Here is an 11,663-nt window from a genome sequence, read left to right on the forward strand (position 1 = left end):
GACCAATGACCTGAAACGACCTTAGGATGTTAAACTATCAAATGTTTGAGCGCCGTTGTTAATTGCGTTGCTTGTCTTATGATAGATTATATAATGTGGTGTTTTTATAAATGGAAAAAGTTGCAAAGCACTAAAAAAGATCGCATAAGAAAACAATTTTTTTTCCGTTTTTTTTTTTTCAACATAAACTTGCCCTATATTTATATATATATTGTGCTGGGACTGTATATATTTATATATTGATATATATTATTTGATGTTTTAAATGTGCTTCCACCACGACTTAGACCTGCTTCTAGTTGGTCTAAAATTTAGTCAACTTTCTGTCACCAAATTATCAGGTGCATCGGTGTGTGTAGTAGAAAACACCCTCGGTCTGCCGGAACACCTATCAGGGTGCGATGCGGTCTTCCAAATACCCAAAGACGCTAAACTTGACCTGCCCCAACACGAAAATGTGCCCACATGTTTGCCAAGTCAATGGTTGAACAGTCTATGTGGAGCATAATCTTGTTTTTTTTTCTCAAAGCACAACAGCAATGCTCACCAGGCTAATGAATGACTGTTTTGTATGAAATTTAAAATAAATATTGGGAAACAAACAAAAAACACCCGTTGTTGTAACAGTGGGTCTGGTCCCCACTCAGTGACGGTGTCAATGTTATATACATTAAATATAGGAAAATAATAACACAGTTGTACGTAAAAACTAAATGAATAAATGATTTAAAAAAAATAATTGTTCAGTATTAAATGCAAATTTACTTTCAAGTAAAATACAATTGATCTATGTATAGACTGCTTCCTCTATTGTGTCCAACAGTTTTGAATAGCCACGCAAACTTTTTAAAAAAACTGAACAAATCTTTTTAGGTATATTTGTATATGATTGATTGCATTTCATGTTTGAAATGTATTTTAATGTATTTTGTGTTTATTTTAGTGATTCTGTCACATATGTCTAAAGCAGGCATGGGCAAACTACATCCCGGGGGCCACATGCGGCCCGTTAAACATTTTAATCCGCCCCACCGAACTTGAAAAAAATGAAATGAATAAACCTTGTTAATGTTTTATTTTCTAAAAACTGTTTTTTTCCTTCAATGTGGTGTGGTTACCAAAACACTCCATCCATCTGCTCCGGGTCTGGACCCTCTGTCAAATTTTAGAACCCATTGTGGCCCGCCAATCAAAAAGTTTGCCCACCCCTGGTCGAAAGGGAGGTGGCATGTAGTACACTTTGAGAATCACCGCCATAAATTGTGTAAGTTTACTTCATTAAGTGAAAAATTAATTCTGGGCCATGTAGATGCCTTAAACTTTGTATGCAAATTGTGGTTTGACCGATGAGGGGTCGCCACAGATCGTCAGACACCTGATTTCTTTGCCACAGTTATGCCAGATGCTAACTGACTCTAGCCACTCATCTTTCGGAACAGTAGTGGCCTCGGATACGAGCCAGGAATCGAATCTGTGTTATTTGTATGACAAGCAGCAACTAAAACTACACTCGCAGTTCATTTATATGACTTAAGTCACAAGGATGGGCACATTTTTGATGGGCTGGCTACAATGGCTTCTAAAATTTGACAGAGGGGCCGGACCAGGAGCAGATGGATGGAGTGTTTTGGTAACCTCACCTCATCGGAGAAAATAAATATATTCAATTTTAAATGAAAATGAACAAAAGCATTACAACAATATATGTCTTTGAAAAACCACAATATTTCGAAAATAAAACATTAACAAGGTTTATTCATTCAATTTTTTTCAAGTTCTGCGGGCCGGATTAAAACGTTTAATAGGCCTCATGTGGCCCCCGGGCCATATGTTGCCCACGCCTGATTTAAGAGTTGGTATTACAGTATACAGAATGTCATGCTTTTTTTCAGTGTCTCAGCCCGCTGATCCTCAAATCTATCTATTGCGTTGCAAACTTCAAAGTGGGAATAACATTTTAGTTTTTCTACAGTCACCATATTTCAGATTTTTGACCAATAACGCAATAGCGATCAGGCACCATACAAGAAAACAGTGTCAGAAAAAAAGCTGGCGTCATTCTTTTCTTGCATCCTTGGGAGAGAGAACTTTTTTTTTTTTGTTCCTGCGGCGTATGTGGAGGCCTTTACTGGAATGAGAGAGAGGTGTGATGAGAGCAGAAGCGAAACAACAAATGTTTGGAGAAGACACAGAAGGAGATGAAAAAAAGTTAGTTCTCCAAAAAAAAAAAAAAAAACGATGGAAGAGTGGAAAGTCTAATTAAGGATGAGAGACTCCTACTGTCTCCCTCCTTTCTTTTGTTTGCCTCAGCAACTTTTATAGCCACCCCCACCCCCTCGGCACACCCCTCCCCCCCCCATTTACTGCAGTGGCAAGCACATTCCCCCACTCTCTGCTCAATGCCTGCAGCATGGGAGAAGACTGTATAGCCTCCTCTCGCGGGCACACATACGCACACACATTTGTAAGTTCTGCATTTTGGGCACGAATAAGCATGCACATGCTTAATCATGTGTTCACGCAAAAAAAAAAAAAAAAAAAAAAAAAGAGGCCCAACACGGATACACATTAATGTTGCACTGCGTTAACGCTCTGCTGGGCAACAGCAGGGGTGTGGAGGACTTAAAGATGACGTGATTCCCTCCTTGATCTCTGCTAATGTGTTTGTTTCCGCAGCGAGATAAGAGAAAAAGAGCAGCGGAGAGTGAGAAAGAGGACATGTGGGAAGGGATGAAAGGGTAGAGAAGGAAGGAAGGAACGAGGGGATAACATCCCAGGATGCTTCAACATTACTATTTGTATTCACATCCTGATCAATCTCATTCTTCCTTTGACTCTGCTCTCTTGTCCCGCAGATTCCATCGAATGTTGGCGTCACTCTCTTTAGGGCATACTGTTCTCATCATTTCCCAAGTTGATCGTTTCTGCATCATACTTTCCATAGGCAAATTATTTTAAATCGCTCAAAGACTCATTGATGAGTTGCTGAGAAGCACGGGGTTGTGCTCCTTTCACATCCATTTCAATTTTCATCTGATCACACACATCGGAAAAGCAAAAAAAACAAAACTAAAGTTTGGGCAGGCACACAAACCCAGTAAAAAGAGATGAATCAACAGAGAAAATATTGTAGGTTATAATAACGATTTGCTTACTCACCAACAAAACTGCTTTGTTGACGCGGCAGTTGTGTGCATAATGATAAGAAACAATATCAACAGTAGGCTCATAACCCTTCCCTGGGAGAATTTCTGGGCATTTTTTTCACTTTGCTCTATCGGATGAGGCTCAACTAAACTCACTTACTTACTTTAATTATTCTTAGGATTGATGAAAAATAGTTTATGAGAGACACAAGAATGACACCATAAGATGATTTTTTCACAATTACATGTATATATATATATATATATATATTCATCTTTTCTTAAAAATACCTTTTTGAAAGTATTCAACAAATATCTCTATATCTCCAAACTTATCTTTGTGTTAGTGAATATTAAGATAGTATTTTTTTTGTTCGCATTTAGGGTAATCAAATAATTTGCACCGAAGGGAAGACGGCACCTTCAAAACGTAACATGGACTTTAATGGTTCTATTATGTCAAATGAGCAGATTTAAAAGAAAAAATATATATTAAAGGAGCGAAGATGATAAATGACAGAAGTGATTGAGGTAGCAAAGGTTGTAAATGAAAAGGTTAAAGAGAAACCGGCTCCACTTAAGGAGAAATCAATGTTGACATAACCTTCTCTTATCTTATTACCATCATACCCTTATGGCCTCTATATGGATCACACACACACTTTTCTCTCTCCTGCTTCGATTCTTTGCACACGCCACTTAGCCGTCCTTAGTGCTTTTCCGTCTGACCTCAAGCACATGCAATTTAGTTCTTCGTGTATTTCCTCCCTACCATGAGTTGAACCATTTACACATGGCCCGCTTCTCAGCTGAACGCAGAATGCCTCGCACATCATATCATTGATGACAAGCATGTTGGTTTTCCATGTTTACTGTTTCTTGTGGACACCGACTGTCTAATTCATGCAAAATGTATGTGAGCGTGCAGGACACTTTTCAGGTGTTGTTATACAAACACTTTTTCTTCAGTTTTGCAAAATGTTTTTTGCAAAGACGACACTTTCATATATGTGAATCTCCTCACACAAAAAAAAATTGTCCAAACAATTTTACTCTATATAATTGCAATAGGTTAAGGGGAAATGAAAACAAAGGGGGAAAATGACTACTATATATATATATATATATATATATATATAGAGAGAGAGAGAGAGAGAGAGAGAGAGAGAGAGAGAGATCTGTAATTTTCTTGGCCGTGCAACGAAAAACAACAACTACAAAATACAATGATATCAGTAAAACATTGTGCAAGATCAACATCATATAGAAATAAGAAAATATATTCCTGAATATCCATATTACCAAATACTGTAGTTCTACTTTGATTATACTGTAGTGTGTATCAAGTTTTTGTTTATTTTAATGAATACTGTTCCCGCTATCTAAATCATTGCTGCGATATATGTGTGTCTTTTTTTTTGGGTATGTTTCTTTGTTTTGTTTTTTTTAATATAGTGTTCATACCTATTTTTTATGTTGTTCCCGGGGCTGATTAAAAAAATAAATATCCTATTAAGATCTTTGATGGTAGCTGTTCACAAATTAAAGTCACAGGTGACAAAATGTATTTTCCCAGTGTTCTTGTCGTTATAATAGGAGTACTGTTAATCCCTCAGCAGTGAAATTGGGCAAAAGAAAAGTAGCTCGAGGCTCGCTCTGTTGACAATATTGTGTGAGGCAAGCATCTGCGGTCCTTCCCTTGCATGTCTAGAAGTTCTTTTAAGTGAAGCACTTGCCAGCTGAGCTGCTTGTTTGCTAACGGGAAGGTGCAGGTGTTCTTTCGAGGCGATGTGTGCATGCCATGTTGGATGCTTTGCATGCCCATCAATCCTTGATTTCTTTACTCAGCAGTCATCCAACATTTTATGAGGGTGATGGTATACAAGAGACAATAAAGTAAACATCATGAGGATATTGCGCAACTCTGCCACATATATGGAGTAGAAAATCTAATGTCAAAAACACCTGTGATCATGAAAACTATTTGGAATCAAAATATTCTCTGCATGCATTTTTAGAATGATGACGTCTTTATTATTACAGCACCTTTAAAAACTTATTTACAAAATTTTGGGCCAAATTTTTTTTTTTTTTAAACGAGACCGTGCCAAACATACTCATAGATCAACTCAACGACAGAGAACCCAGGCAACACAACAATATGAAATGAGTCCTGTCGGGAGGAAAAGTCGGACTCACATCAAAGCCAGTCGGTAAAAGTGAGTCATAAGAAGTGTTTTTGTCATTTTCTTCTGCACCAGCCTCTATAAAGGGTGTCGAGAGAGTGTGATCTTTGTCAATAGTCTCTTATTACTCGCTTATTACAACGTTACAATGTTTATACTATGCTCCCGTTTAAAAAAAAAAATGATATGGTCGTTAGACAACGTGGCGATATGGGAATGGAAAATGTGACAGGCTGTGATTGCAGTGGATACTAGATGAGGTTTTTAAGTGTCAAAAAAATATTGCCATTGCACTCATGGTGAGGATAAGAAACTTGTTACCGCATTTTCACGGCTGTAAGGAGCACCATATTAAGAGGCGTTGTCTCAGTTACGGGTGCTATTTCCGTATTTAACACACACATAAAGCTCACCGTTTTATTGGGCATGCAAAACAAAATAAAAATAAATAAATGAAATACGCTAGCTTAAAACATCCCGTAGAATGCACGCACGCTAAAACGCACGCGGCATATGTTGTTAAAAGGCAACAGAAGCAAAATCGAATTTGGTTGTACTTTATTGAAGTAATCAAATATTTAACACCGGTGGTTCCGTCTCGTTATTGTCACAGTCTCGTTTCCGTGCGGCTCCTCAAAAAAGATGCAAAAGCTCAAAGAGACACGTGAGCCCAAGCATCCACAATCGATTTACAAATCGTGGCGTAACTCAGTAACTCATTAAAGTTCTGTTTGCCATCTGTCGGCCATCGCTCGCACGCCGCTCGCAACTTCACTTTGAACGTCCTGCGGTTGGAATAATACCAAGCTCAAAGTTCATTTACTGCACCATGAAGACTTTAGCGTCGTCTTTCACGCGCACCCTTCGCCCTTCAACTTCCTCATTCTGTCCTCAGTCACGTCCGCCTTTCTGGTGTAGAAGCGGCGTGTCGCCAGGAAATTCTCCCAGTCAGTCAAGCGAAGCGCTGATAAAAGTCACACAACAACATTTACAGATTTTGGAACTTAGTACACACACAACGCGCGCCACATTATTAGGCGCCGTGTCCATTTTGGGGAAAATTTAAGACTTTTAAGTGCACTTTGTGGTCGTCAAAATACGGTAGTAAAAACTCTATGAACTAATAAACCTGACTGTATATAAAAATTGGGTCTAACAGGCCGGCACAGGAAGAATATTTATCTCCTCGACATCGCCTGATCCTTTTCAGTTTTGTACTATTTTTAGTTTAATAAAGCAGATTCCAGCGTGTGAATTTTATGAAAGACTTTTGCACCAACTGTAATAAAATTGACCGGTATTTTGCATTTTGATCAATTGTAATGTCATAATTTGTGCAACGCATCAGTGACGTCATTGATTGAATGCGTGAAATACGACATTCCAGCAAACCTTGTTCACCCCGGAGTCGTTATGTGCCGCCATAGTATATATGTAAGCCTGAGAGTTCATCTTTTATTATCCTTATCGCGTGTCTTCAGAGAGGAAATCTTTTGCACTGGAAGGCCAAAAACCATTTCATTAACACCCCCCCCCCAAAAAAAATAAAGAACCAGCTATAGTATCCATCCATCCATTAACTGTAACGCTTCTCCTCACTAGGGTCACGGGATCCTATCCCAGCTATCTTGGGCAGTAGGCAGGGGACACACTGAACCGTTTGCCAGCCAATCACAGCGCACACAAAGACAAACAACCATCCGCGCTCACACGCATACCTAGGGGCAATTTAGAGTGTCCAATCAATCGGCCATGCATGTTTTTGGAATGTGGGAGGTAACAGGAAAACCCGGAGAAAACCCACACAGGCACGGGGAGAGCATGCAAACTCCACATAGCACGGCCGGAGCCGGAATCGAACCCAAGACCTCTGCACTGTGAGGCCATTGTGCTGAAAGAACTAGCTATAGTATGTGTGTTAATTATTTCATGGATTTGTGAGAAAAGTGAAGAAAAAATTCAGCACATCAAACAGGGCTGCCAGGATTATAATAATTCAAGCATGGCTTTGACCTGCAAAGACATTTACACTCTGTTTGAAAACAATCGGCAAGAACGGGGTAAAGGAGGCAGATTGAAGGAACAAAAACTGGTAAAACTCATGTTGAGTGGAGTCATTAATCTTTGTGGTGCCCAGTCGACTTCTGCTCTAAATTGTTGCTATTTATAGACAGTAGCCTGGACTGCGCCGGGCATCAAGCATTTTTTTCATTGGTACAGAGTGAGTTTACAGGTCAAATATTTGAATGAGTGAGTGCGAGTGTACGTGTGTGAGAGGAGAGAAAAATGATTTAATTCTGCTCTGAATGTGGCTCTCCTGCGGCTTCATTATCCAAGCCTGAAAATAACACACTGAGGCAGCAGAATCACCTTTTAATGGGACTATTTCCAGCCAAATGGAAAGAAATGAGAGAAGACAATGTGTACACACAAAATGTAAACACTCACACACTTTAGTTGAAATAGGGAATTTGCAATTGGCAGTAATGCAGAAGGTTCTTTGCACGGGCATCGGGACCTTGTTGCTTAAATGTGATGTTGTAGCTAACAAATCAATGAGCGCTGCACCATCATTAAGTCCCCATAAAGTTTGCGTGAATATGCCTCCTGCAATCCTGTAAGGCAATAATAGATACTGTTTGCTTCCAAACTGTAGCCCAAGGGTGCCCAAATATTTTTGGGGGAGCCAAGATCTACTTTTCAAGAAGCCAGATCGACCAGCTCAGAGTCAACATTGCAAAAGCATATTTGGCGCTTGAAATATCGGCATAGCTCAGTGTCCGTCTGCTTGCGCTTTCATCAAATTTATGCAAATCGCGTTATACCACCTGCGCCCCAACTTAGACCTGCTTTTAGCTGGTCTAACCTCTTGTCTACTTTGTCACTCAAATATCCGGTGCAACAGAAAACGCCCCTTAATACGATAAACTAGACTAAACCCGTCACAAAAATTGAACGTGTGCCATTTTTAACAATTAGCAATGAGAGGTCTAAAGAGACTCACAAAGAAAAACATGAATTTTGGTATATGATCATTGACCCTTGTGCTGTTTGGCAATGTTAGATCAGATGATAAACGAAATCAGTTTATGGCTATTCTGAGAAATGAAGCTTCAGACAGATGTTAAATTGTGCGCTTATATCGTTGCTTTCTGATCCAAATGTTTTCTAGACAATTAGACCAACACATCATCTTCACACTGCTGACTCTGCCCCTGGAGAAATAATGAGTCCTCATCCAGCGGGGTGTCCAATCCTGATCCCAGATTTGCCCAAACAAAGATTAAATGTTCCGACAAACCAATAATATCGCAGCGTGAAAAGGGAGCGTTAGAAGTTTCCCCGCTCCCTCGCCAGTGTCGCAGCTCGCTCCTCTGCCGAGCTCAGGCCGCCGGTGTCCCGCAGGGACAGCCGTTGTCAGGACAACCAGAGTGCATCTGACAGCCAATCAGACGAAAACCCCGAGCCCACGTCAGGTCCCATGATATCTGGCCTTCCCAAAATGTGCATGCGAGGGAGCGTGCGTACGGGCGTGTACGTACAGACCTGCTGGCAGTCGTGTCCATCTTGGCGATGTCAACACACAGTGACCCCGCTACAGTGATGGTATGTGACACGCCTCTCTCCTCTGCCCTTCTGTTTGTGCTTTTCTTTAAGTGACATCAACACTCATCCAGACGTCACGTATATCAAGCGGCCGGGGATACATTTTCGGTGGACGGATTTCTGGTCTTCATGTGCGTGTGTACTGTGTATCACACCAGCCTGCGGGTGGAAACTGGCGGGCAGTTTGTTTTGTGGCTGTCATTGATTATGTGGACGATGGTGTTGTTTTAATTGCATCTATGAAAATGTGTCCTGACAGCATGACCAATGTGATTTTAGAACATGAATTAATTGTGCTGTACTGTGTGTGTGTGTGTGTGTGTGTGCGTAAGTGCATGCTCTAATATGTGTGTGAGTGGGCCTGCGTGCCTGTGGCTACGATTCTTCCTTCCCCGATGCAGAATGTTTGCTCCTTATTTGACCTCAAAGAGTGCTGAGCAAAAACTAGGACACCACAGCAAGTGTACACATGCACACACACAGTCAGCATATTCAAATCAACCTGGCTAATCTAATACGCATTGGGATATGTTGTTTGATGTGATGTGGATGTTTCTTGTTTGGGTTCCCAAAGGGGCCCAAAAAAAAAGAAATGACTTGAGTGCCCAGTTTAATATAATGTCCTTAAAGTTTGCATGCTCATTTTGCTACATTCATGATGCACTTTCCTTGCAAGAGCCTTCCGGGACCGTGAACATCTCATTTATAAAAATGAGTCATCCTGAAAAGGCATGAGGATATTCAGGTGCATTTCACACCATGTTCTGAATCATCCACACTTAACACTGAGCCATTTAATTGACATTCTTGACAAAATCCAGGTGGTGAAAAAGAAGCAGCGCCACAGTTGAAAGCTGCAATTAGTGGTGCCAGTCTAAAGTTTTCCAAAAAATGTAGACTTGAATAATAATCAATATAATACTGTAATACTTGACACTACGATAATCAAAAACATATTCCTGAAATAATATCTTAGTTTGTGTGAATTTAAACTGAATTCAACTTTATTAATTGTACATTACAGTCATTGCAGTTTAACTCTTTCATTACCTTAACTCTGATACCTTCACATTAAATTTTGACTTCTTCTTTAAAGGGGAAGTCAACCCCCAAAAAAATATTTGCAATCAAATATTTTACGCACCTTCACTCGTCTAAAAAAAAGCATTCTGATCAATATCGCATTTGTGAAATATGAATATGCAGAAAAATCTGCACGTTTTTAGCCATGTCAGGGAATAGCCATTTTGTCATTTCCTTTGACTGGAAATGACATCACAGTTGCACAGGGCTTAGCTAACAGCCTATCATGGTTCAGCTTCAGCAAACAGGTGAGCTGTGATTGGTCGTTACCTGAGTCCTCATTTTCAGTCAACAAGTGGCAAAAGGGCCACCTCCTGAGATGTACAAAAACAGGTGCATATTCCTGTGTTAACTCACATTCCGCAAATCCAATATTAATCACAAAGGGCCTGCATCGAAAATATTCTTGCAAAGAAATTTTTGGGGTTGACTTCCCCTTTAAGGCACTGTAAATTCCAAAAAACAGTCAAGCACTCGCATAGAACACACAACAATGCTTCATATTCCCACATCCCATTCACACTCAAGGCCAGTAGGTAATGGCAGACACACACATACCATTTATGTAAAAAGCTGCTTCTTTTGTAGCAATGCTCTTGTAGTTGTTAATGTTGTTGAGCTTTCATTTGGATGGAACCTTCTGGGGACGGTAAGCGGAATCAAATATTCATGATAGCAAAGAATGGAAACATCAAACTCCATGAGCCCACTTCCACCACTCGACCACATACACAAACATACCGTGAGTGCATATAGCTACTTGTAGGAAAGTAGTACTTATATCCACATTGACGTTTTGAAAGGGATCAGGTACTTTATTCTACATTTAAGAGCTGAGCCAACCTTGGATGGATGTTCACTTGACATCCAAGCAGCAGGCATTTTGTGCTGTTGGACACGGCCGACTGCCATATCAGACTTTACAACCTCCGGCAGACGGCGGCTGTAGTAGCAGTTTAAAATAGATACAAAGGGTCAAAAATGGAATGAATCGTCGCTGTTATGGCAATGCCTTCCGATAGAATGCCATTCGGAATCATACAATCCAAACACGTTTTTTATAGCCATCAATCCATCCAGCCGTTCAGGGGAATTGGAGAATATCCCGGGAGAAAGGGAGAAAGACTCTGGACTGGTTGTCCTTCAGTCACATGACGCAAATGGAGATGGACAACCATTCATATGTATTTATCTTTTGCACAAAACCGCAGGCTATGTATAAAAAAATGATTTGAAAAGCAGCAGAACTCCATCAAGACTTGCAAACCGACCTAGAAGTATATGACCATAAAAAAAAGAAAAAGGCTTGGAAATGTGGTCTAAAGAGATCAAAAAATGACCACTGGAAATTATTACCCTTGTGCATGTGGAATGAAAATGTTGACTCCATAATTGATAAGATTTATAGCTACTATGTTCGGACTGTCACACGGTATGCTAATAAAGTACTAAAATGGTGAAGGTTAATGCTGAAACTATTATCTTTGTTTGCGCATCCTCTCTTTTTGCAGATTAAGTAAACATGAAATCTGATTGTACTCATTTATCTCACATTCGAATGTTTTATTTTTGGAAAAAAAAGCAGACTGCAAATTGAAGTAGACAATCCACAATGTCAATCCTGTTGAAGCTGAGCTTGCAA

The sequence above is a fragment of the Idiotropiscis lumnitzeri genome, chromosome 15, assembly GCF_059441095.1.
Source record: "Idiotropiscis lumnitzeri isolate Australia: NSW breed Sydney's pygmy pipehorse chromosome 15, RoL_Ilum_1.0, whole genome shotgun sequence".
NCBI classification, from domain to species: Eukaryota; Metazoa; Chordata; class Actinopteri; order Syngnathiformes; family Syngnathidae; genus Idiotropiscis; species Idiotropiscis lumnitzeri.